We start from the raw sequence: 23,109 nt of genomic DNA on the forward strand, positions 1-23,109 counted from the left end.
TTTTTTGAGACGGAGTTTTGCTCTTCTTACCCAGGCTGGAGTGCAATGGCGTGATCTCGGCTCACCACAACCTCCGCCTCCTGGGTTCAGGCAATTCTCCTGCCTCAGCCTCCTGAGTAGCTGGGATTACAGGTATGCGCCACTGTGCCCAGCTAATTTTTTGTATTTTTAGTAGAGACGGGGTTTCACCATGTTGACCAGGATGGTCTCGATCTCCTGACCTCGTGATCCATCTGCCTCGGCCTCCCAAAGTGCTGGGATTACAGGCGTGAGCCACCAAGCCTGGCCCGGGATTTTTTTTTTTTAAAGAAAGAAAGAGAAAGAGAAAAGGGGGAGAGAGAACAGGAGTCTTGCTCTATTGCCCAGGCTGGAATGCAATCTGAAAGTAGGTATTAAAAACCTCTTTGATGCCGATAATTGTGCTTAACAGCAGAGACAAGAAGGAATAAAGAAAGAAAATAACAAACAGCCAACCAATATTTCATTTATATCTGTGAAATGCTGTGCAAATGCTGAAGAGTGATTTGCTTCCATTTATGTGGTCACTTTCAAAGTAGGTGTAATGTGATACTAAAAAAAGTATGTTCTATGGACCTGGGGTGAAGAATTCTATAAATATTCACTGAGTTTACTTGTTCCAGGTCTGAGTTCAAATCATAAACGTCCCTGTTAATTTTCTATCTCGTTGATCTGTCAAATATTAACAATGTGGTGTCAAAGTCTCCTGCTATTATTGTGCGGGAGTCCAAGTCTCTTTATTAGTCATTGAAAACTTGTCTTATGTATCTGGGTGCTCCTATATTGGGTGCATATATATTTATGATCATAGACTCCTATTGTTGCATTGATCCTTTTATCATTATGTAATGTCCTTCTTTGTTTCTTTTAGTCTTTGTTACTCGTCTATTTTGTCAGAGATGAAAGTTACAACTCCTGTTGTTTTTTTTTTTTCTCTCCATTTGATTGGTGAGTCTTCCTCTAACCTTTTGTTTTGAGTCTTTGTGTGTCTTGCTTATGAGATGGATCTGGATACAGAGTGCCGATGTGTTTTGACTTTTTCTTCAGTTTGTGCGTCTGTGTCTTCAACTGGGGCGTTTAATCCATTTACATTTAGGATTAATATTGATATTTATGAGTTTAATATTGTCATTGAATGCCAGCTAGCTATTTTGCCCATTAGTTGATATAGATTCTTCATTATGGAGATGCTCTTTACCTTGGTAAGTTTTTGGGATGACTGATACTGGTTGTTCCTTTCTGTGTGTAGTGCTTCTTTCAGATCTTGTAAAGCAGGCCTGGTGGTGATGAAATCTCTGAGTGCTTGCTTGTTCATGAAAAATTTTATTTTTCCTTCATTTATGAAGCTTAATTTGGCTGGATATGAGATTCTGGGTTGAAAATTCTTTTCTTTGAGGATATTGAATATTGACCCCCACTCTCTTCTAGTTCATAGGGTTTCGGCTGAGAGATCTGCTGTGAGTCTGATAGGCTTCCCTTTATGGGTAACCTGACCTTTCTCTCTAGTTACCCTTAGAATTTTCTCCTTTATTTCAACCCTGGTGAATCTAACGATTATGTGTCTTGGGGTTGCTCTACTTGAGGAATATCTTTGTGGTGTTCTCTGTATTACCTGGAGTTGAGTATTGTCCCACCTTACTAGGTTTTCCAGCTTGGATTCATTCTCTTCATGACATTCAGATATACCTGTCAAATGTAAATTAGGCCTTTTCACATAGTCTTATATTTCTTGGAGACTTTGCTCATTCCTTTTTACTGTTTCTTCTCTGATCTTGTCTTCTTGTTCCATTTCATTAAGTTGGTCTTCGACCTCTGATATCCTTTCTTCTGCTTGATCAATTCGACTGTTAAAACCTGTGCATACTTCTCGGAGTTCTCGTATTGTATTCTTCAGTTCCATTAATTCACTTATATTCCTCTCTAAATTGTCTATTCTCGTTAGGATTTTGTCAGACCTTTTCTCAAGGTTCTTAGTTTCTTTACATTGGGCTAGAACAGGTTCTTTTAACTCACAGAAGTTTCTTATTATCCATGTTCTGAAGCCTGATTCTGTTAATGGAACGCACTCGTTCTCCATCAGGCCTTGTTCCCTTGTTGATAAGGAACTGTGATCCTCTGTAGAGGGAGAGGCATTCTGATTTTGAGTATTCTCAACCTTTTTATGCTGGTTTCTTCCCATCATTGTAAATTTATCCACCTGTTGTCTTTGTAATTACCGACCTTCAAATTAGGTCTCTGAGTAGATGTCCAACTTGTTAATTCCCAGCACCGAAATCTGAGCAACCCACTGTGCCAGCTAAAACAGCGGCATCAAGATTCTTGGTGCTTTTCTGCCCGGGAGTCTCCGGTCTGGCTTCCCTCCCGAATCCCTCTTCAATCAGCTAAATGGGTGACTCTGCCTTCGCGGAGCTCCAAATGTCGACCAGAAGGGGACCCAGTCCTGTTTACTCTGCACTGAGACCCTCCCCTCTGGGGCGCTGGCAAAACCGCCACGCTGGCCACAAGAGTCGCACTGGCTGGGAATCTCCTGGTCCGTGAGCAACAAAAATTCGTCTGAAAGTGTGGCGTCCTCTCATTCTCTGCGCTTTCACTGGGAGCTACAAGCCTGAGCTGCTAGTGATCGTCCATCTTGGATTCCCAGGTGATTTCTAATAGGACCGCTGTCCTTTCCATCTTTAACACTCTAGGACTCCACGAAGTTTATTCCACTCATGACTGGAAAAAGAAAAGAACCAAACGGAGAAAAGGGGACAGCAAGAAGGAACGCACAACACTGGAAGCATAAATAATGATTACCAGGGTGTATGGTTCTGCCTGGTTTCTGGTGCCCCTTTACAAATGTATCCCATGTGTGACACACAGAAACCTGGGGACATAAGCAGGCCAGGTATCAGGACTGTCCCCATTTTACTGAAGTTCAAAGAAGTTAAGTCCTTCGCGTAAATGACCCAGTTTGTAAATGGCAGAGCTGCGATTACAACCTCAGGATGTCTTACCCTAGGGCCAGTGCTCTTGCCATCCCATCGGCCATTTTGTGTCCCTACACAAAATATTTTTCTTGCTGTGATCATCAAGTGTTGTGTTTATGGCTTAATGGTATCAAATAACTTTTCATAGAAATGGAGGGAGGGAGAGAGCGTAACAATCACTGACATTTAGTAAGGGCTTACTATGTTCCAGGCCTTGTGCTAAGCACTTTCATGCATTTTCACCTTTAATCCTACAGTAACCCAGCTAGGTAGCTACTGTTTTCACTCCCACTTTACGGATGATCAAACTGAGGTTCAGAGAGAAAGGTTAAGTAATTCACCCGAAATGAATAAAAGTTAGTCCTGGAACTGAATCCAGGTCTTCCATCTGAATACATGAAACAGAGAAGGGAAGAGGGAGAAAGTGACAGAGAGGTGGGTGTGCTTCTCCAGTCTCCATGAGGCTCCTGTTTCCCAGGGCTGTCATCACCACACATGGCAAGGGCTCCTGGGGCCTTTCAGAAGGAAAGCTCAACCTTACTGCCCAGCCCAGCCTCCCTCCCACAGTATATTTCCTTTGTCTACATTAACAGGTATCCAGTTTCACCAAAGGCTCCAAGCTCCCAGATCTGGTTTTCATCAGGAGCTAGAGCTGAGCCCTAGAGCAATTGCCCAGCAGCCTCAGTGAGGCCAGATGGATCCCAGCCACCTCCTCTTCCCCCGAGGCCTCCTGAAGAAGGGCTGTTGATCTTTGGAGCCCAGCTTTGGGTGGTGGCCCTGTGGGTGCATCATTCAAGACCTCTTTGTCTCCAGTGGCTGGCAGAAGTGAGACAGGAGGTGCATGGATCAGGCCAGTAGCCTCTCATTGCAGATATGCAGGGAACAGTCTGGAAAGAATCTGGAGCAACAATGAGAACAATTCTGTTCTCTTCCCACCCACTAAGCAGACCCTACCTGTGCATCTCCACCTGGCCTGAGAGGGCCTTGATACACTCCCTGGCTTGGATATATTCTTGTCTTGTGGAACCTGTCAGGCCAGAAAGGGAGACAGACAAGGAACCACAACTGGACAATCATGACCGACACAGATGTTGTAACTCTGTGGGCACATGGGGAACTTTAGATTCATCCTGGCCTGTTCGTGGAGCAGCGGGCACTGGAACTGGGACTTGAAGGAAGCAGGTGGTGTTTACAGGCAGTGCTGGAGCACTGGGGAAATGACAGTGGGGTAGACTTTGCAAAGTAGGGCATGTGTTCATGGGGCTGCCTTTGTATGAATAAGAAAAAGACATTTTCTGGGCAGACAAGGAAGGTACTCTATCCTTGCTTTATGCAATACTCAAATTGTAAAACTCTACTAGTGACCCTGAGGCTGTGACCACTAAATTTCATCTGCCTTTTACATTTTCCCTCCCTCTTCAGGTTACAGAGCTCCTATTTCTTGAAATGAAGGGATTCTATGTGGTTACTATGGAGCTAACCCATAAGTCTACCAGGGGCCAGCCCTTGACTCAATCATAGTCAATTACAGTACTATAACTTCATGGCCATGGTGATCAGTTCTGGAACAGGCACATGATCCAAGCTAAGCCAATCAGAGCCCTCTCTGGGACTGCAGCTGGAGCATTTAGGGAGAAGGTGCTCTCTTTTGTCCGGGTTTGCTGGCTGTGGGCATTAGTTAAGCCTAGCACTGTGGGGTCATCATTGGTACTTTGCGGACTCTGCCTGAAAATAAAGCCAACACAAAGAAATGGACAGATAAGAAACAGAGAAAGAGAATTCTAATATTGTTTAAACTCCAGGATTTACTCCTGGAATATTCCAGTTATGAGAATGAATAATTTCCCTTTTTTCCTTAATCTAGCCTGAGTTCTTATGCCTCCACTCAAAAGGACTAAGCATTATGTAAAGAACTGCCGGGATTCAAGCCAATGGATCTGGAGTACCTTGAAAAACCAAACCAAGAAAGCTCTGGCTGGGCCTCAGGGGTTTCTAAGTCAAGAGCTGGAGTTGAGAACACAGACACGGAGTCTGACTAAACTTCATTCAAAGCCGTTCCCAGGTGGCATCTCCCTGTATGCTCCCCACAGCCTCAGGAGCTAGGTAAGGCCAGGCCACTGGGATGTGGATTTGCCACTCAACCTCTGATCTGGGTAAGCCCTTGGCTGACAGGGTGGGGTATGAGCTCTGGGGCAGGCTCTTAGCACTAGGGGAACGACCAGCCGGCAACGGCTGTCTGAGTTGGCAGGAAGGGTCTGTGTGCTGAGCTCCTGGGAAGTCTGGTGGGACTTACCACATGTCATGCAGTCCACTCCTGTGCCCTGGTCTTTGCATATCCTGACCCCTCAGCTTGGACACCCTTGTCATGTTGTCTGTCTGACAAACTTTTGCTCTGCCTTCAAAATCCAGCTCAAGGGTTACCTCTTCTGGGGAAACTTCTGTGGCAGTTTTAAAACATGGCTGCAAGATTTTTGCCTCAAGAGATGAATTCTTTGTCCCTGCCCCTTCAATCTGGTTGGTCTTATGACGGCTGTGCCCAATAGAGTATGTTGGAGGTATGCTTATCCTCTTAGGCTAAGTCATAAAAGGCCAAGCAACTTCTGCCTTGTTCTTTGGGAACACTCATGCTTGAACCCCCGATACCATGTAAAAAGTCCAGCTGTCTGGACTGAAGAAGATATTCCTCAAGAAGAGCAACCCCAAGGCACATAATCGTTAGATTCACCAGGGTTGAAATGAAGGAGAAAATACTAAGGGCAGCCAGAGAGAAAGGTCAGGTTACCCACAAAGGGAAGCCCATCAGACTCACAGCAGATCTCTCAGCAGAAACTCTACAAGCCAGAAGAGAGTGGGGACCAATATTCAACATCCTTAAAGAAAAGAACTTTCAACCCAGAATTTCATATCCAGCCAAACTGAGCTTCATAAGTGAAGGAAAAATAAAATTTTTTGCAACAAGCAAGTACTCAGAGATTTCATCACCACCAGGCCTGCTTTACAAGAGCTTCTGAAAGAAGCATTACACACAGAAAGGAGCAACCAGTATCAGCCATTCCAAAAACATACCAAAAGGTAAAGAGCATCACCATAATAAAGAATCTACATCAACTAATGGGCAAAACAGCCAGCTAGCATCAAATGGCAGTATTAAACTCATGTATATCAATATCAATCCCAAATTTAAATGGACTAATGCCCCAATTGAAAGACACAGACAGGCAAATTGGATAAAAAGTCAAAACCCATCAGTATGCTTGCATCCAGACCCATCTCACATGCAAGGATACACAAAGACTCAAAACAAAGCGATGGAGGAAGATTTACCAACCACATGGAGAGCAAAAACAAAAACAAACAAACAAAAAAAAGGAATGCAATTCTTGTCTCTGATAAAATAGACTTTAAAGCAATGAAGACCAAAAGAGACAAAGAAGGCCATTACATAATGGTAAAAGGATCAATGCAACAAGAAGAGCTAACAATCCTAAATATATACGCACCCAATACAGGAGCACCCAGATACATAAGACAAGTTCTTAATGACTTATAAAGAGACTTAGACTCCCACACAATAATAGTGGGAGACTTTAACATCACATTGTCAATATTAGACAGATCAATCAGACAGAAAATTAACAAGGATATCCAGGACTTGAACTCAGACCTGAAATAAGTAAACTTAATAAACATTTACAGAACTCTCCACCCCACATACACAAAACATACATTTTTCTCAGTATCACATCACACCTATTCTAAAAGTTACCACATAATTGGAAGTAAATCACTCCTCAGCAATTGCAAAGCATTTCACAGGTTTAATATTAGTTGGCTGCTTGTTTGTTATTTTCCTCCCTTATTCCTTCCTGTCTCCGTTGTTAAGCACATTTATTGGCATAAAAGAGGATTTTAATACCCATTTTTAGACTGCATTCTAGCCTGGGTAATAGAGCAACACTTCCGTTCTCTCTCCCTCTTTCTCTTCCTCTTTCTCTCTCTCTTTTATTCTTTTTCTTTCTTTCTCTTTCTTTACTATCTTTTTCTTCCTTTCTTTCTTTTTTCTCTTAAAAAAAAAAAAAAAAAGTCCAGCTGTCCTTCCTGAGATCACCAGGCTGAGATCACAAATAAGCACTTCGGTCGACAGTCCCAGCTGAACCCACTCTTCAGCCAGCCCAGCCCAGACGCCCAAATCTTCAAGTCACCTGCAGCCATTAGAGTCACCTCAGCTGAGGCCCATGCAGGGAGCATGGGAAGACAAAGCAGGGAAGACACACCCTGCTGTCCTTGATTCGTCTCATCTTGGAAAATTCAGTGCTTCTTCCTTTATTTGTTTTTCCCCTGAGTTCCTCCTGCATTGCTCCTGCAGAGCCTTGGCCACACTGGGCTGTGATCACCTCACTACGTGCCTATCACCCAGATAGACTATGAAGCCCTGGGGAAATAGGGGGCCAGGGCCCCTCACAAGATAGAGGGGCTCCTCCAGGCTGGAAGTCAGACGAAGCCCACAGCAAAGCTGACCTGAATGAAGTCACTGAGATAAATGACAGCTGCAGGTGCCTCCCCTCAGTATCAGCCATGGACAGCATCAACCCAGAGAGGACAGAGACAGCACACACGAGGACCAAATGGCCTCCGCCAGGCAGAGAGAAGAGCTTTGGGGCCAGGAGACAGGCCCGGGACACTTGCCTGGGAGACTCATCTTAGAAACAGAGGTGCAACCTGCACCCTGGGCATTGGATCTGGTCACTTACTGAGAGCACCTTGTTCTGTGGGGACAGGAACCAGGGAGCTGAGCAGAGTCCCAGATGTGCAAATGGAATTTCATCTGCCAGAGAACCTGGAGGAGCAGGAGGCTGAAGCTGAGAGGGTGTTTCCCTTTCTTCTTAAGAAAATTGTTCCGAATTGATGAAAATAGCTGGGGAAGCGTTCATGGAAATGTTAATAGCAGGGAAAGTTAACCCAGCTTGAATTCTGTGCCTTGAGTGAGGAGGGAAGACGGCATGCCAATCAAGCATGGATCTGGATTTCAGGGCAGAAGGAGCCACATATGCACCCCCAGCCCGACCGTGGGATTCCGGTACAGCCCGAGGCTTTTGTAGAGAGGTCAGTGTTCTTGTCCGAGCCTCTAGTAATGCTGCAAGTCTTCAGTACGAGGAGCAGGAATTAAGATACTAAAAGAGAAGGAAGAAATGAACTTACATTTGTTGAGCCCACTAAGTGCTAAATGCTTGCTAGTCACTGACAGATTTAAACCTCTTAACAACCTTTTAGATATGTAGTAAAGTCCCGCTTGATAGCAGAGAAGACAGGCTCTGAGAGTTGGAGAAGAGCTGGGGCAGTCTGAGTTGAGAGCCCTAAGGGACAAGGGAGGCGACATGGAAGGCCAGAGCCCCTTGGGCTGGTGCCCCTGTGACCCTCAGTGGCGGAGTATCCCTGTCTGCACAGTGAAAGGGCTGGTCTCATAATCTTACCCAGATCTGGGCTGAATCCCACCTCTGTCATTGCAGGTGGTGTGACCTTGGGCAAGTTGGTTATACTTCCCGTGCCTCATATAGTTCACCAGGGTTAATTGTCAATGAGAAGAGCTGGCCCTTCGACTTCTTCCATTATGCATCTTCTTTATGGCATTCCAGAACTTGCCAGTTGAGGGCAGAGCCCAGGAGCCCACATCTTCCTCCCTTGTGGCACCCAGGGCTTTGGCGAATGGCAGCCAGCGTGTGCTGTTCCCCTAAGGGTGAAACAGCCCCTTCGGGCCTGCGCTGGCAGGCACCACGGCTCTGGGCTGCCAGCTGAGCCCTTCTGGCCGGCAGCTTCCTAAGTGGCCACAGATGTGGTGTGAAATCATGCAGCAAGCCAGCTGCTGATGAGAGGAAAGCATCCTTCCCACTCCCGTAGCTTCTGCCTTTTCTCTGGGCTGCGCTTCCTCCTCTCCAGGACAAGGCAGTCCCAGGAGGGTTTGAAGAGGACACTTGTGAAAAGCATGCACAGAAAAAATTGCTGTACTGTCTTCCGGGGGTATAATTACAGGAGATGAGTGGGGAGATTTTGCTGGCATTTCATTTCCAGGAGGATGTTTTCCAGTGAAAAAATATAATGGCTTTGCCCTTACCAATACGCTAAATATGAATGTCAGGCAAGTATGTCTTGTTTCAAATAGGCAACATACACTCATGGTACAAAATTTCAAAGTAAATCAAAGGGCACCCCATATAAACTAGGTCTCCTTCCCAGCCTCTAACTCCTAGAGACAAGCACCATGGCTATCTCTTACGTGGCCTCTGGGACATACTCTATGCATTTATTAAAAGTATTATCCTGGACACCATTATGCTAGCCTGCATATCACCCAGGCTAGCCTGCACTCCTAATCCTCTTCTTCTGTTCTCTGTATCTGGGAGGCTAAGCCCTGGGTCTGCTATTTCCCAAGGCCCTGGGTCAGCTGATAGGTGTATGTAATTTCTTAGCTCTTGTATCACTTGCTGAACCAAGTTCCTGAATTAAATGATCTCTGTGTGAAAAACCTTGAGTAGTTTCTGTTTTTCTATTTGGACTGACTGTTTCCGTCTTTGATAAAGCTCTTGGTTCACTGAAAACCCTAACAAATTCGCATCTGTCTTTTCTTATTTTTCACCCAAATGGTGGCATGTCATAACTGGTATTATCTGTATCTTCCTTTTTTTCCTCACCGATACGCCTTGGGAGCTTTTTTTTTTTTTTTTTTATGTCAGTATATAGAAAGGTGCTTCTTTTATTTTTAATGTTTACCTAGGATTCCTTTGTATCTACTATGGTTTATTCAACCAGAACCCCATTGATCAACCTCTAGGTGGTTTCCAGGTTTTTACTATTATAAAGAATTTCTGGTGAATATGTGAATATCCTTATACGTATGTCACTTCACCCATATGGAGGTTTAGCTGTAGGATAAATACCTAGAAGTGGAAATGCCGAGTAGGTACATTTATGACGTTGATAGAAATTGCCAATGCACACAGTCCCATGAGCAATATTTGAGCGGATGCAGGCCCAGCTGAGAGAATTGTGGGGGACAGGGACTGTGTCTCTTTTGCTCACTAGTGCATCCTCAGTGCCTCACGTGGTGGTGGCAGATTCTCAATAAATATCTGTTGAATGAAAGTTAAAAGTCAAGAGAGGCCATGGCCAAGGTCAGGTCAGCACCCTCCTGGCTCTGCCACTGACCAGTGGAATCGCCTTGAACCAAGTCCCTCAGACTCCATGATCTCTACCTGGAATCAAGGGCTTCCAAACCAGGCAGACCATCCGAATCATTGACAGAACTTTAAAAATGACAGAATCTGGACTGCATTCAGGAATTTAGCTACAATAATTCTGCAGTGGAAGCCTGCAGTGGACTCTGGAGTCACCACCCAGACCCTCCCGCAGGAATGAATGACTTTCTCCCCAGCTGCTGGCAGGAAGCCCTCAGCTAGCCGGCAGTCCTGTCTGAGAGGTGCCTCAGCTGGAGACAGCAGCCTTGCCCAAGGTCAGATCCCTTCCTGGGGTAACTGCATCTAATGACTGATCAACACGGGGCAGAAAGACCTGGCCCCCTCACCCCACCTTAGAGCAACTCCGAAGGAGCATCCCACCTTCAGAGCTCCCCAAAGGGTCTGCTGAGGCTTCTCTTGAGACTGTCCAATCCGGCTTTCCATCCCTCCCTTCCGCAACTGTAGATCCTCAAAACACTGACAAACTCTCTGAACTCTAAACTCCATCTCGGGGTCTGCTTCCCAGAGAGCCTGGCCTGTGACAGAGCCTTAGAATCTGTAATTTTAAAAAATGTTTTTCTTTTTTGTTTTTGAGACAGGTTCTCATTCTTACTCAGACTGGAGTGCAGTGGTATGATCATAGCTCACCTCAGACTCCAGTATCAAGAGATCCTCCCACCTCAGCCTCCTGAGTAGCTGGGACTATTGGCAGGTACTACCACACCCTGCTAATTTAAAGAAAAAAATTGTAAAGATGGGGTAGAGGCGTGTCTGTCTATTGCCCAGCGTAGTCTCATACTCCTGGGCTCAAAGGATTCTCCCACCTTAGTGGTGGGATTACAGGCATGAACCACCATGCCCTATCTAGAGAGTATATTTTCTTTCTTTCTTTTTTTTTTTTTTGGAGTGCAGGGGCATGATCTCAGCTCACTGCAATCTCTGTCTCCTGAATTCAAGCGATTCTCCTGCTTCAGCCTCCTGAGTAGTTGGGATTATAGGCACCCGCCACCACGACTGGGTAATTTTTGTATTTTTAGTAGAGACAGGGTTTCACCATTTGGCCAGGCTCGTCTCAAACTCCTGACCTCAGGTGATCTGCCCACCTTGGCCTCCCAAAGTGCTGGGATTATAGGCATGAGTCATTGTGCCCAGCTGAAAGTATGTTTTCAACAAGACATTCTCCTCCTAAGTGATAGCCTCTAGTCTCACCTTCTGTAAAGTTACTTTGTATGCATGAGTTCTTCACATTTTTACTTTCTTGGTGCCGTGGACCCCTGCTCAGAATAATGTTTTTAAATACATTTCCAAAAATACATACTGAAGCTGGGCATGGTGGCTCACACCTATAGTCCCAACACCTTGAGAGGCTGAGGCAGGAGGATTGTTGAGCACAGGAGTTCAAGACCAGCCTGGGCAACATAGTGAGACCATCTCTACAACATACTTTAAAAATTAGCTGGGCATGGTAGCACATACCCATGGTCCCAGTTACTTGAGAGGCTGAGGTGGGAGGATCACCTGGGCCTGAGAGATTAAGGCTGCAGTAAGCCAAGATTGTGCCACTGCACTCCTGCCTGGGTGAGAGACTGAGAACTTTTCTAAAATAAAAACAAAGAAAAAAACAGAATAACAGAATTACAAAGGCAACCAATTATATTGAGATTTGGTTATCAAAATAATTTTGAATTGTGAAATAGAAATATATTTTTCTTTATTAACTCATGAATTAAGATCCAGCAGTGTGCTGTGCATGGTGGCTCATGCCTGTGATCCCAGCACTTTGGGAATCTGAGACAGGAAAATCACTTGAGGTCAGGAGTTCGAGACCAGCCTGGCCAACATGGTGAAACCCCGTCTCTACTAAAAATACCAAAACGTAGCTGGCTGTGATGGCATGTGACTATAATCTCAGTTACTCAGGAGGCTGGGGCAGGAGAATCACTTGAACCCAGGAGGTAGAGGTTGCAGTGAGCCATGATCATGCCGCTGCACTCCAGCCTGAGTGAGATTCCATTGCCAAAAAAAAAAAAAAAATCCAGTGGTGCAGTGTGTCTAATAACTACCATAATTCTGAAGTAGTGAGGAATATAAACCATATCTCAAGACACCAGTAACAGTTGTGATGTGATATGAAAATATCAGTGAATTCTGTGGGACAGATGCCAAGTGCTGCTGAAACTGCTGGGGTTTGTTGTCTGCATTCATGATGGAAGGAGATGCTGATCTCCAGGTAAAGGGTAGGGAAAATAGAGATGTCCTTTTTTATTATAACTCATCCCAGCCACACACCTCCTGAATTCCATCTGTGACCCCCTGCTCCACTGTATTCCCTCCCCAATGGGTTCCCTGGTCTGTTGAGTGTTTTCATCATAAGTCTCCAGGTGGGCTCTATCTATTGCCGGCAAGGGAGTGGAAGATTTTCAAATAAAGGATGGGTGGGATGTCCGGGCCCCTTTGGTGGGAGCAGGCAGGGACCGCTGAGCCTAGGGCATTGCTGATCTGCACAGCAGACCCACATGCCTGCCTCGGCCAACCCCAGGCTCCCAGTTAGGGCAGCTTTCCAGTTACACCAAAACAAGGCGCCAAATTGTTTTCCAGGTCCTCCAAGGAGGCTCTCTTCCTCCTGTCAGTGTGAGTAGAGCTTTCTTTGCCTTTGATCCTGATGCTTTACGAAAAGCCAGTGGGCTTGTGTCCTGGTGGGACATCCCTCAGCACCCACAGCAACCTTACATGCCTGTTCAATTAGGGATAAAATCCATTCAGAGTACGTTACCTCACTCACTTCTTTGAATAAGTAACTGTGCTTCATCTGCCCCCAAGCCTGTACTGTGGACGCAGAAGCAGTCTTGCTAAGGGGGCGTGGCATTTGTTGAGTGTCTCTGGCAGGATTAGAAGAGAGTGAGAACCCAGAGGAGGGCAGGAAGAGGTATGGGAAGCGAGTAGCTTTCTTAAAGAGGAGCTTCCTGGCCAGGCAAGGTGGCTCACGCCTGTAATCCCAGCACTTTGGGAGGCCAAGGTGGGTGGATCACCTCAGGTCGGGAGTTCGAGACCAGCCTGGCCAATATGGGGAAACCCTGTCTCTACTGAAAACACAAAAATTAGCCAGGCATGGTGGCACTCGCTTGTAGTCCCAGCTACTCGGAAGATGAGGCAGAAGAATCCCTTGAGCCCGGGAGGTGGAGGTTGCAGTGAGCCAGGATCGTGCTACTGCACTCCAGCCTGGGCGACAGAGTGAGATTCTGTCTCAAAAAAAAAAAAAAAAAAAAAAAGATGCTTCCTGAAGTCTGGGCTGCTGGCAGCCCATGACAAGATGAAAGCCTTGCCCACTAAAATGCATGCCCCCTTCCCACCTCAGGGCCACCTTGCACTGAGTGATGTCAAGAAAGAGGCACTTCTGCACCCAACCGCATCACCCACTAGCCAGGTAACAGCAAACATTCATGTCTTTCAGCTTCAGTTTTCTCATCTTTAAAATGGGAAAATGACACTAAGTTGGCCAGCCTCATAGGGTTGTTGTGAGGATTGAGGGCACATGGGGGATGCTTTGAGAGTTTATAAACAATAAGATCTGGTGAAATGAGTTCACATATAGAGGGGAGGCCGTGGATGCAGATGGGAGACGATGGCTGCTGTGTTCAGATGTGAAGGTTGTTCATTGTTCAAGGGAGTGTGGCCTCCCCACATGCTTGCCAGATATCCCAGCTCCGACTCTGCTTGCCAAGCCATTCATCCTGGCACAGGGCCATGGAAGACAGGACTCTTTCCACCGCACGTGGAATCCCTGCTTACCCGGGCAACATTCAGATGCAGGGAGGAAAACGAACCTTCTGCCTATTCTCCGACAGGCTTTTGTGGAGCTCTCAGATCATAATTACTTAATGGAGACATAACTGCAGTAATCGTAACTAGTTTCTATTATCTATGAAAAGAAACAGCAGACAGGTTTTTTTTCATTTTAACAACTTAACACAACAGTAAATAAAGCTGCGGCCCAGAGGGCAGATGAAGAGGGGTGGCAGTGACCTATGTGGCAGGGAGACACCCATGCTGGCTTTATGGACCACCCACAGGCAGTGGCACCATTCAGAGCTGCCTCTAAATCCACCCTCTTGTCTCCTGGAATTCCAACTTTGTTACTGTTTTCAGTAGAGAAACTGTAGGTTTGGAGGTTTGCAAAACTTCCACTTGCTCTCTCTGATCCCCTACACTGAGAACACAGTGGGTCCCCCATGGTTCCAAGGGATGTGGGGTAGGGGGAACAGTCAGCTCTCAGCAGGGAGTGATGTCTTGGACCCTGACGCTGCAGAGAAGGATGACTCTAGTAGGCTGAACAATGCCTCCCCAAATGTCCATCGTCAGTCCGCAGAAAGTGTGACTGTTACCTTATGTGGCAAAAGGGACTTTGAAGATGCAACTAGATTAAGGATCTTGAGATGAAGAGATTATCTTGGTTTATCTGGGTGGGCCCAAGGTGATCACAAGGGTCTTTATAAGAGGGAGAGGGAGGAGATCAAAGCGAGTGGTTGGAGAAGGCCACATGACCAAGGAAGCAGAGACTGAAGTGATGGGGCTGTGAGCCAAAGAATGCTGGCAGCTACCAGGAGATAGAAGAGGCAAGAAAAAGACTCTCCCTTGGATCCTGCAGAAAATACCAGCCCTGGCCACACCCTGATTTTAGCCTATTACGGCTTATTTCAGACTTCTGAACTCCAGAACTGTAAGATAATAAATCTGTGTTTGTTGCCAGCTAGTAAGTGTATGGTCATTTGTTACAGCAGCCAAGGAAACGAATACAGTGATACACCCGGTATTGTATACTATGGCCTCTCATGATCCAAAAGGCCCAATGTGAAGCTGGTATGATTTCAGGAACACCCAGAGTACCACTACACCAAATCTGTATCCCCAAATCTGAAATTCCATTGTCAGAGCTCACTATAACAATGGCTTTTTTTTTTAAGAGGTAGAGTATCACCATGTTGCCCAGGCTAGAGTACAGTGGCTATTCACAAACACAATCACATCGCACAACAGACTTGAGCTCCTGGCTGGTGCGTGTACATTGCCAGGCAGTCATGGCGAACATTCAATGAGTGCTTGCCTGATAAAGGCAGTTGCCCTTTAGTAGAGAGGTTCTCAGCTCTGAATATTAATTAGAATTCTCTGAGAGCACTAAAAAAACAGGCAGCAAACTCCCACCCAAAAGTTTCTGGATCAGAATCGCAGAGGTGGAACTTGGGTTTCTTATCTGTTTTTGTTTTCATTTTTGAGACAGGGTCTTCAGTCACCCAGGCTATAGTGCAGTGGCATGATCGTGGCTCACTGCAGCCTCAACTTTTCCGGCTCAAGCAATCCTCCTGCCACAGACACTTGAGTAGCTGGGTATGCACTACCATGTCTGGCTAATCTTTTAATTTTTATTTTCTGTAGAGACCCGACTTTGCCATGTCGCCCAGGCTGATCTTGAACTCCCGGGCTCAAGTGATCCACCTGCTTTGGCCTCCCAAAGTGCTGGGATTCTTTATCTTTTAAGTGCCCCAGACTATTTTAATGTGTCCAAAGTTATATCAAAGCATAATTTTCAAAAATTTTAAAGACATAACTCTTTTACGAACTTTCAAGTGAAAGATCTGTTTAACTCACCAATGAGGAAGCCCAGCAGAATGGCAAAGCTGGTTCAAAGGAAGATACTAGAAAACGAAGTACAGTCAGCGAAAGAAAGAATGCCGGAATAAGGTGGCAAAGTAAGATATAAACTGGTTAATGTCCTGCAGGACAATCAAACCACAACCTTCAGGGTTATTCTTTTTGAAGTGTATAGAAATCATTTGCAAATTACCAATTTTCTACAGTTAACGTCAATTTTTACTAAGTCTGGGCACTAATCAATGGTAAATAGTAAGTCAGACAAACTCTAGGGAGACTTTTAAAGGGCATATAGGGCCGGGTGTGGTGGCTCACGCCTATAATCCCAGCACTTTGGAAGGCCGAGGTGGGTGGATTACAAAGTCAAGAGATGGAGACCATCCTGGTCAACATGGTGAAACCCCATCTCTACTAAAAATACAAAAATTAGCTAGGCATGGTGGCGCATGCCTGTAGTCCCAGCTACTTGGGAGGTTGTGGCAGGAGAATTGCTTGAACCCAGGAGGTGGAGGTTGAAGTGAGCTGAGATCGCACCATTGCACTCCAGCCTGGGTAACAAGAGCGAAACTCTGTCTCAAAAAATAAATAAATAAAATAAAAAATAAAGGGCATATAATACTCCTTTTGCTTTATTTCCTAGTTTGGGATAATTTATCTGCATTGGGCAAGTGGTGGTCCCAATGCAGGTACCCCTGGATCAGAAATGCTTCCCACTGATTTTAGGAGTCCATTCATGCCTTTCAGTCCGAGAGGCATTCCTAGAGCACCTACCGAGTACATGGCCCTCGGGGGGTGTGGCAATGCATAGGATGCTGCTGCTGCCCTCACATGTAATATCCAGGAGAGGCACGCAGAGGCAGATAATCCACACGAGTCAGCAAGTTAAGGTCTGAAGAAGGTCTGTACAAAGTGAAGTGCCCTGGGATTAACAGAGGGGGAAAAAAAAGCTATGGAAAAGGAAGGTCCACCGGCTTAAAAGGATGGTAAGATTTCTTTCTTTTCTTTTTTTACATTTTCTTGAGACAGTGTCTCGCTCTGTTGCCCAGACTGGAGTGCAGTGGTGTGATCTCAGCTCACTACAACCTCCGCCTCCTGGGGTCAAGCAATTCTTCTGCCTCAGCCTCCTGAGTAATTGCCACACATGGCCAATTTTTGTATTTTTAGTAGAGACAGGTTTTCGCCATGTTGGCTGGGCTGGTCTCAAACTCCTGACCTCAGGTGATCCGCCAGCCTCAGCCTCCCAAAGTATTGGGATTGCAGGTGTGAGCCGCAGCCCCCAGCCAGGATGATAAGATTTCAGGATGATAAGAAGATGGGAATGAAAAGCATTCCAGGGTCAGGGAACAGCATGGGCAAAGCCCCGGAGGCAGGAAAGCAGCAAGTGCATTTAGCGAACAGTGAGCAGCCTAACTTGATGATGCAAAGAGCTTGCTTAGTGAGAGAATGAAGCCAGACAGAGTCAAAGATGGGATCCCAGAGTAACCCGAATGCCAAATTAAGGGATCTGGACTTAATCCAGTTGAAAACCCAACAGCTGCTGCTGGTTTGGGGACAGAGACGGGCATGTTTAGCTTGTGGAGATGGGACTGGAGGGGCCTACGGGCATGGAGGGAAGAGTCCCCATGCCACATGACAAGAGCTTTGAACATCTCTGGGTGTAACCTGACTCTCATTGGATCCTTCTCTCACCTGAATAGAAGCCTTCAGGTTTATCCCCTTTGAAATGCACCCCAAGTTTTGCTGTTGTTGTTGTCATTTGTTTTGTTTTGTTTTTTTTTAGACGGAGTCTTGCTCTTCACCCAGGCTAGAGTGCAATGGCATGATCTCAACCTCCACCTCCTGGATTCAAGTGATTCTCCTGCCTCAGCCTGCTGAGTAGCTGGGATTACAGGCACCCACCATCACACCTGGCTAATTTTTTTGTATTTTTAGTAGAGACGGGATTTCACTATGCTGGCCAGGCTGGTCTTGAACTCCCGACCTCCTGATCTGCCTGCCTTGGCCTCCCAAAGTGCCGGGATTACAGGTGTGAGCCACCGTGCCCAGCTGCACCCCAAGTTTTAAGACCAGCAGAGGCAGGGGTAGAGAAGGGCCTGTGTCATGTTGTCATAGGATGTTTGGGAAGACAGGCCCCTTCCTCTTAGGCTTCCGAGTGCTGAACCAGGTCCAAGAGGGGCCATCACCCTATCGGGCCTTCTCCCTTTCCCTCACATAGGAGGCACTGCTTTGCCAGCCCCGCCCCAGAGCATGGGATCTGAGAATGCCAATCTTGAGGTCATGTCAAATGGAATTCAAGTTTTTTCTTTTTGAGACAGAGTCTTGCTCTGTTGCCCAGGCTGGAGTGCAGAGGTGCTATCTTGGCTCACTGCAGCCTCCACCTCCCAGATTCAAGCAATTCTCCTGCCTCAGCTTCCTGAGTAGCTGGGATTACAGGCATGCCCCACCACGCCCAGCTAATTTTTGTATTTTTAGTAGAGATGGGGTTTCACCATGTTGGCCAGGCTGGTCTTGAACTCCTGACCTCAGGTGATCCAACCACCTTGGCCTCCCAAAGTGCTGGGATTACAGGCATGAACCACCACACCTGGCCCAGAATTCAAATGTCTCCAGCACTTTATTTTTTATTTGTATTTTTTTTTTGAGACAGGGTCTTGTTCTGTCACCCAGGCTGGCGGGCAGTGAGGCACACTCCTGGGCACAGGCAATCCTCATGCCTCAGCCTCCTACAAATGGGTCTATAGGCAGATGCCACCACACCGGGCTAAATTTTTTTTTTAGAGATGGGGTCTCACTATGTTGCCCAGGCTAGTCTCAAACTCCTGGGCTCAAGAGATCCTCCCACCTCAGTCTCCCAAAATGTTGCAATTACAGATGTGAGCCACCATGCCCAGCCCCTGTACTTTCTTGCCACATACCTTCATCAGCCTGAGCCTCCAATTTGTCAGATGTAAAATGGATATAATAACAGTGCCTCCCCTCACCTGAGATCAGGAGCTCCAGACCGGCTTGGCCAACACAGTAAAACCCAGTTCCTACTAAATATACAAAAAATTAGCCTGGCATGGTGGCGCGCACCTGTAATCCCAGCTACACGGGGGGCTGAGGCAGGAGAATTGCTTGAACCCTGGAGGTGGAGTTTGCAGTGAGCTGAGATCGCGCCACTGCACTCCAGCCTGGGCAACAAGAGCCAAACTTCATCTCAAAAAATAAAAAAAAATAATAGTGCCTCCCTCTTCAGGTCGACACAGGAGCACAGGCAGTAATGCCTGAGAACACCAACACTAAGGCTAGCCCACGTGTGCTCAGGCACGGGCTGGGGTGTCAGCAATAAGCCCTGTCTGCTCCTTGGAGCCTTTTTTGCCTTTGTAGATTTTGGAGAGGAAGAAATCTCAGGAGGAAGGACTTTTGGCAGGGAAGGAATCCACTGTTTCACCTTGGGCAAGTCGCTGCGCTTGGGGAACTTTGATTCTTCCTTTGTGAAATGTTGGGGCGTAGTCAGTGATGCAGGCTGGCCAGAAGGTCTCTGGCCCTTTCCAGCCCCAGGGTTCATTTTATTCGTGCCTGCACTCCTCTGTCCCCTCAGTGAGTGTTTACTGAGGCCCTACTATTGTCGACCGTGTGCTGGGCAATGGGACACAGCCAAGAACCAGGAGGACTCCATCTTTCTCCATGAGGGCCAAGACTACCCCCCCCAGGTCCCACTGTGCTCTCATTTTCAGAGCCACTGGAAAGGCTGGCGTGGGCACCTTATGTGGGGTCTCAGGGAACGAGCACTCAGCTCGGTGCCAGGCCAGCAGCGGATGCTGAGGCTGCACAGGGCCCTGCCCTTGAGGGCACACAGTCAGGGGTGGGGAAGGGATGCACAGTGGTACAGCAAAGTGGAGGAGAGAACCACACCTCCATTTGGATGGGTTGGGGAAGATGTCACAGAACGGAACCTTGAAGAATGGGTGGTTTTCCAGGGGAAGAGGGAGAGGGTGTTCCAGGCAGAAGTCACAGCAAGACACAGGGCCTGCACGGGAGGACCTGGAGAGTGGAAAATAGAGAGGTAGGTGGAGAATGCTGAATGCCCATGCAGTGGAATTTGGACTTTATCCTGCAGACTATGAGGCTAGAGCTATTTAAGAAGGAGTGTTGGGTGACCCTGTTTACGCTGGAGGACGGTCACTCTGGCTGAAGTATGGAGGATGGGTTGGCTGAGACAGGAATAGAGGCAGGGCAGCTGCCACAGGAGAAACCGGAGGACCACAGGTGGGCGTGGCAACAGCAGCAGGGGTGAGAGGCGGGATGGTGTGAGGTGAAAGGCCAGGGCTCGTGGTGGGTTGGATATGGGCCAGGGGTGTCCAGGAGGCCTCCAAGATGCTGGCTGGAGCACAGGGAAGATGGTGGGGCTGGTCAGTGGGGTGGGGAAGAGGAAGTGGAGCAGGGCGGGGCAGAGGCCTGCAGATGACAGGTGTTTGCCACAGGACTTCTCAGGAGGAGAGGCCCTGCAGGCAGCTGGCTACCTGGCCTGAAGGGGAGCAGGGGAGATGAGTTTTGGGGGAGCTGACAGCAGCCAGGTGACAGTGGAACCAGAGGTATGAAGGGCTGAGTGCAGGGAGGCCATTTAAATGAGAAAACAGAGGACTGAGGCAGAACTCCGAGGGCCACCACCACTTTACAAATCTGTTTTCTTGGCTGAGCTCACGCCTGTAATCCCAGCACTCTGGGAGGCTGAGGCAGGTGGATCACCTGAGGTCAGGAGTTTGAGACCAGCCTGGCCAACATGGCAAAACCCTGTCTCTACTAAAAATACCAAAATTAGCCAGGCACAGTGGCCGGCGCCTGTAATCCCAGCTATTCGGGAGGCTGGGGCAGGAGAATTGCTTGAACCAGGGAGGCAGAGTTTGCAGTGAGCGGAGATCAAGCCACTGCATTCCAACCTGGGTGACAGAGTAAGACTTTGTCTTGGAAAAAAGAAATAATAATAATCTGTTTTCTTGTCCGGGCGTGGTGGCTCGCGCCTGTAATTGCAGCACTTTGGGAGGCCCAGGCGGGCGGATCACCTGAGGTCAGGAATTTGAGACCAGCCTGGCCAATATGGTGAAACCCCATCTCTACTAAAAATACAAAAATTAGCTGAGCGTGGTGGTGCACACCTGTAATTCCAGCTACTCGAGAGGCTGAGGTGGGAGGATTGTTCAAATCCAGCAGGCAGAAGCTGAAGTGAGCCAAGCCGCTGACTTCAAACCTGGGCAACAGAATGAGATTCCATTAAAAAAAAATCTGTTTTCTTCTGATTGTTCTGATTATAAGAGTAATATATGCTCATTGCAAAAAATTGTGTCCAGCTTTTTGGCATCTCTCCTGTTAGCAAAGATACTGTTTATTCATTCAATACACTCGTTTTTTAAAAAAATTTCTTAGAGACAAGGTCTTGCTATGTTGCTCAGGCTGGTCCTGAACTCCTGAGCTCAAGTGACCCTCTCACCCTGGCCTTCCAATGCATTGGGATTACAGGCATGAGCCACCACACCCAGCCTACACTCAGCTGAAGGCCTGCTATGTGCTAGGTATAGTGCTGTGGAGGGCAACAGTTGCCCACTCCATGGAGCTGGTGGGAGCTCCTTGGTGCCACTGCTGCCACCTGTCCAAACCGGGGCACCTGTAGTCTCAGCTACTCAGGAAGCTGAGGTGGGAGGATGGCTTGCAACCCAAGAAGTGGAGGCTGCAGTAAGCCGTGATTGTGCCAGTGCACTCCAGGCTGGTCAACAGAGTGAGAGTTCATCTCCAAAGAAGAAGAAGGAAGGAGAGGAAGAAGAAGAGGAGGTGGAGGAGGAGGAGGAGGAGGAGGAGAAGGGAGAGGGGGAGGGGGAGAAGGGAGAGGGGGAGGGGGAGGGGAAGAAAGAGGAAGAAGAAGAAGAGGAGGAGGAGGAAGAGAAGGAGAACAGGAGGAGGAGGAGAAAGAAGAAAGGAAAAAAAGAAAATCCAGCCAGCTTCACCATTACTGTGACATCTGAGGCTGGAGGAAATGATGAAACTGTCCAGACTACCCTTAAGTTGACAGACAGGGAGAAATACCCAGATAAAGCTTGTCTTTATGAAGTATTCTCAGAAAATCTAGAAGATAATGTCTCAGACATTTAAAAATTCTTAGCATTACAAACCAAAGAAAATATTGGTATGGTGATAATCTTTAGTGACAGCCATGCAAGAAAAATTAAATGAAATAGATCAGATAAAATCTAGAAGAGAAGAAAAAAAGAAACAAAAAAAAAATCAAAATAAACTGGAAGGCAATTATTTCATAATATTCCTGTTATTATTGAGAAGTTCTTAAACTGGAAGGCCAAGTTTAATGCAGAAGTCTTGGAAATTAAAAAGAAATGGATAGAAAAAGATCAAGCAGGAAAAAATAAATTAAGTGGGAAACAGCTACTTGAAACAGATCCAAATCTCGACACATTTGATATCCAGTTCTCGGAGGATGCTGGAAACAATGTGGAGTTAATTGAGTCTTTGTTCCAGGAAATGGATGACCTGGGGCTGGGGGATGAGGAGGTGATTCAGACTCCAATCCTGCTGACCCAGAAAGTGACTCCACTGACCAGAGGACTGTCCCCAACTGCAGAGTCTCAGCTGCCACGGCATCATGGCTATGCTCAGAGGGTTTTGATTTTCCTTTCTTTTTCTCCAAGAAGAAATAATTTTCAGGAGAATTTTCTTTTCTTTTTCTTTTTTCTTTTCTTTCTTTCTTTCTTTTTTTTTTTTTTGAGACAGGATCTCGCTCTGTCACCCAGTCTGGAGTGCAGTGGTGCGATTATAGTTCATCACAGCCTCCACTTCACAGGTATGCGCCACCATGCCCAGCTGAGAATATTCTTCTGATAGCTTTCATTGTTGAACTTAATAAACTGACCTTAAAATTTCAAATTGAAGAAGAATAAAGAATGTATGCAATGATCATTCTAGGGAATGGTAAGTAGATTTCCTAGGGCAGTTTCAGGTTCGTTTGACAGTGTTGAGTGCCTAGTAGAGATTTAAGGTCATAAATTTGAAGTGTGATAGTTGCAGGCGGGGCGTCTCTGGGAAGGAAAAAGTGGAAATACTTCCCTTCTAGTTGGGTTCCTCTGTATTTGGAGGCCTGCCTTGATTCTTCTTCGGCTGAGAGGACCTTCAGCTGTGGTCCTTTGGCTCCTTGGATGCTTCTTGGTGGTGAGGGACCAACAGGGAGTGATAGCATGGAGATGCAAGATGGGACAGAGCTG

General features: G+C 46.8%; 1 pseudogene; it reads left to right on the forward strand.

Annotated features, from left to right (window-relative positions):
- Nucleotides 1-20,391: 20,391 nt before the first annotated feature.
- On the forward strand, nt 20,392-22,772 carry LOC144577224 (RWD domain-containing protein 1 pseudogene; annotated as a pseudogene).
- Nucleotides 22,773-23,109: the final 337 nt, after the last annotated feature.

Source organism: Callithrix jacchus, chromosome 8 (genome assembly GCF_049354715.1).
Source record: "Callithrix jacchus isolate 240 chromosome 8, calJac240_pri, whole genome shotgun sequence".
Taxonomy (NCBI): Eukaryota; Metazoa; Chordata; class Mammalia; order Primates; family Cebidae; genus Callithrix; species Callithrix jacchus.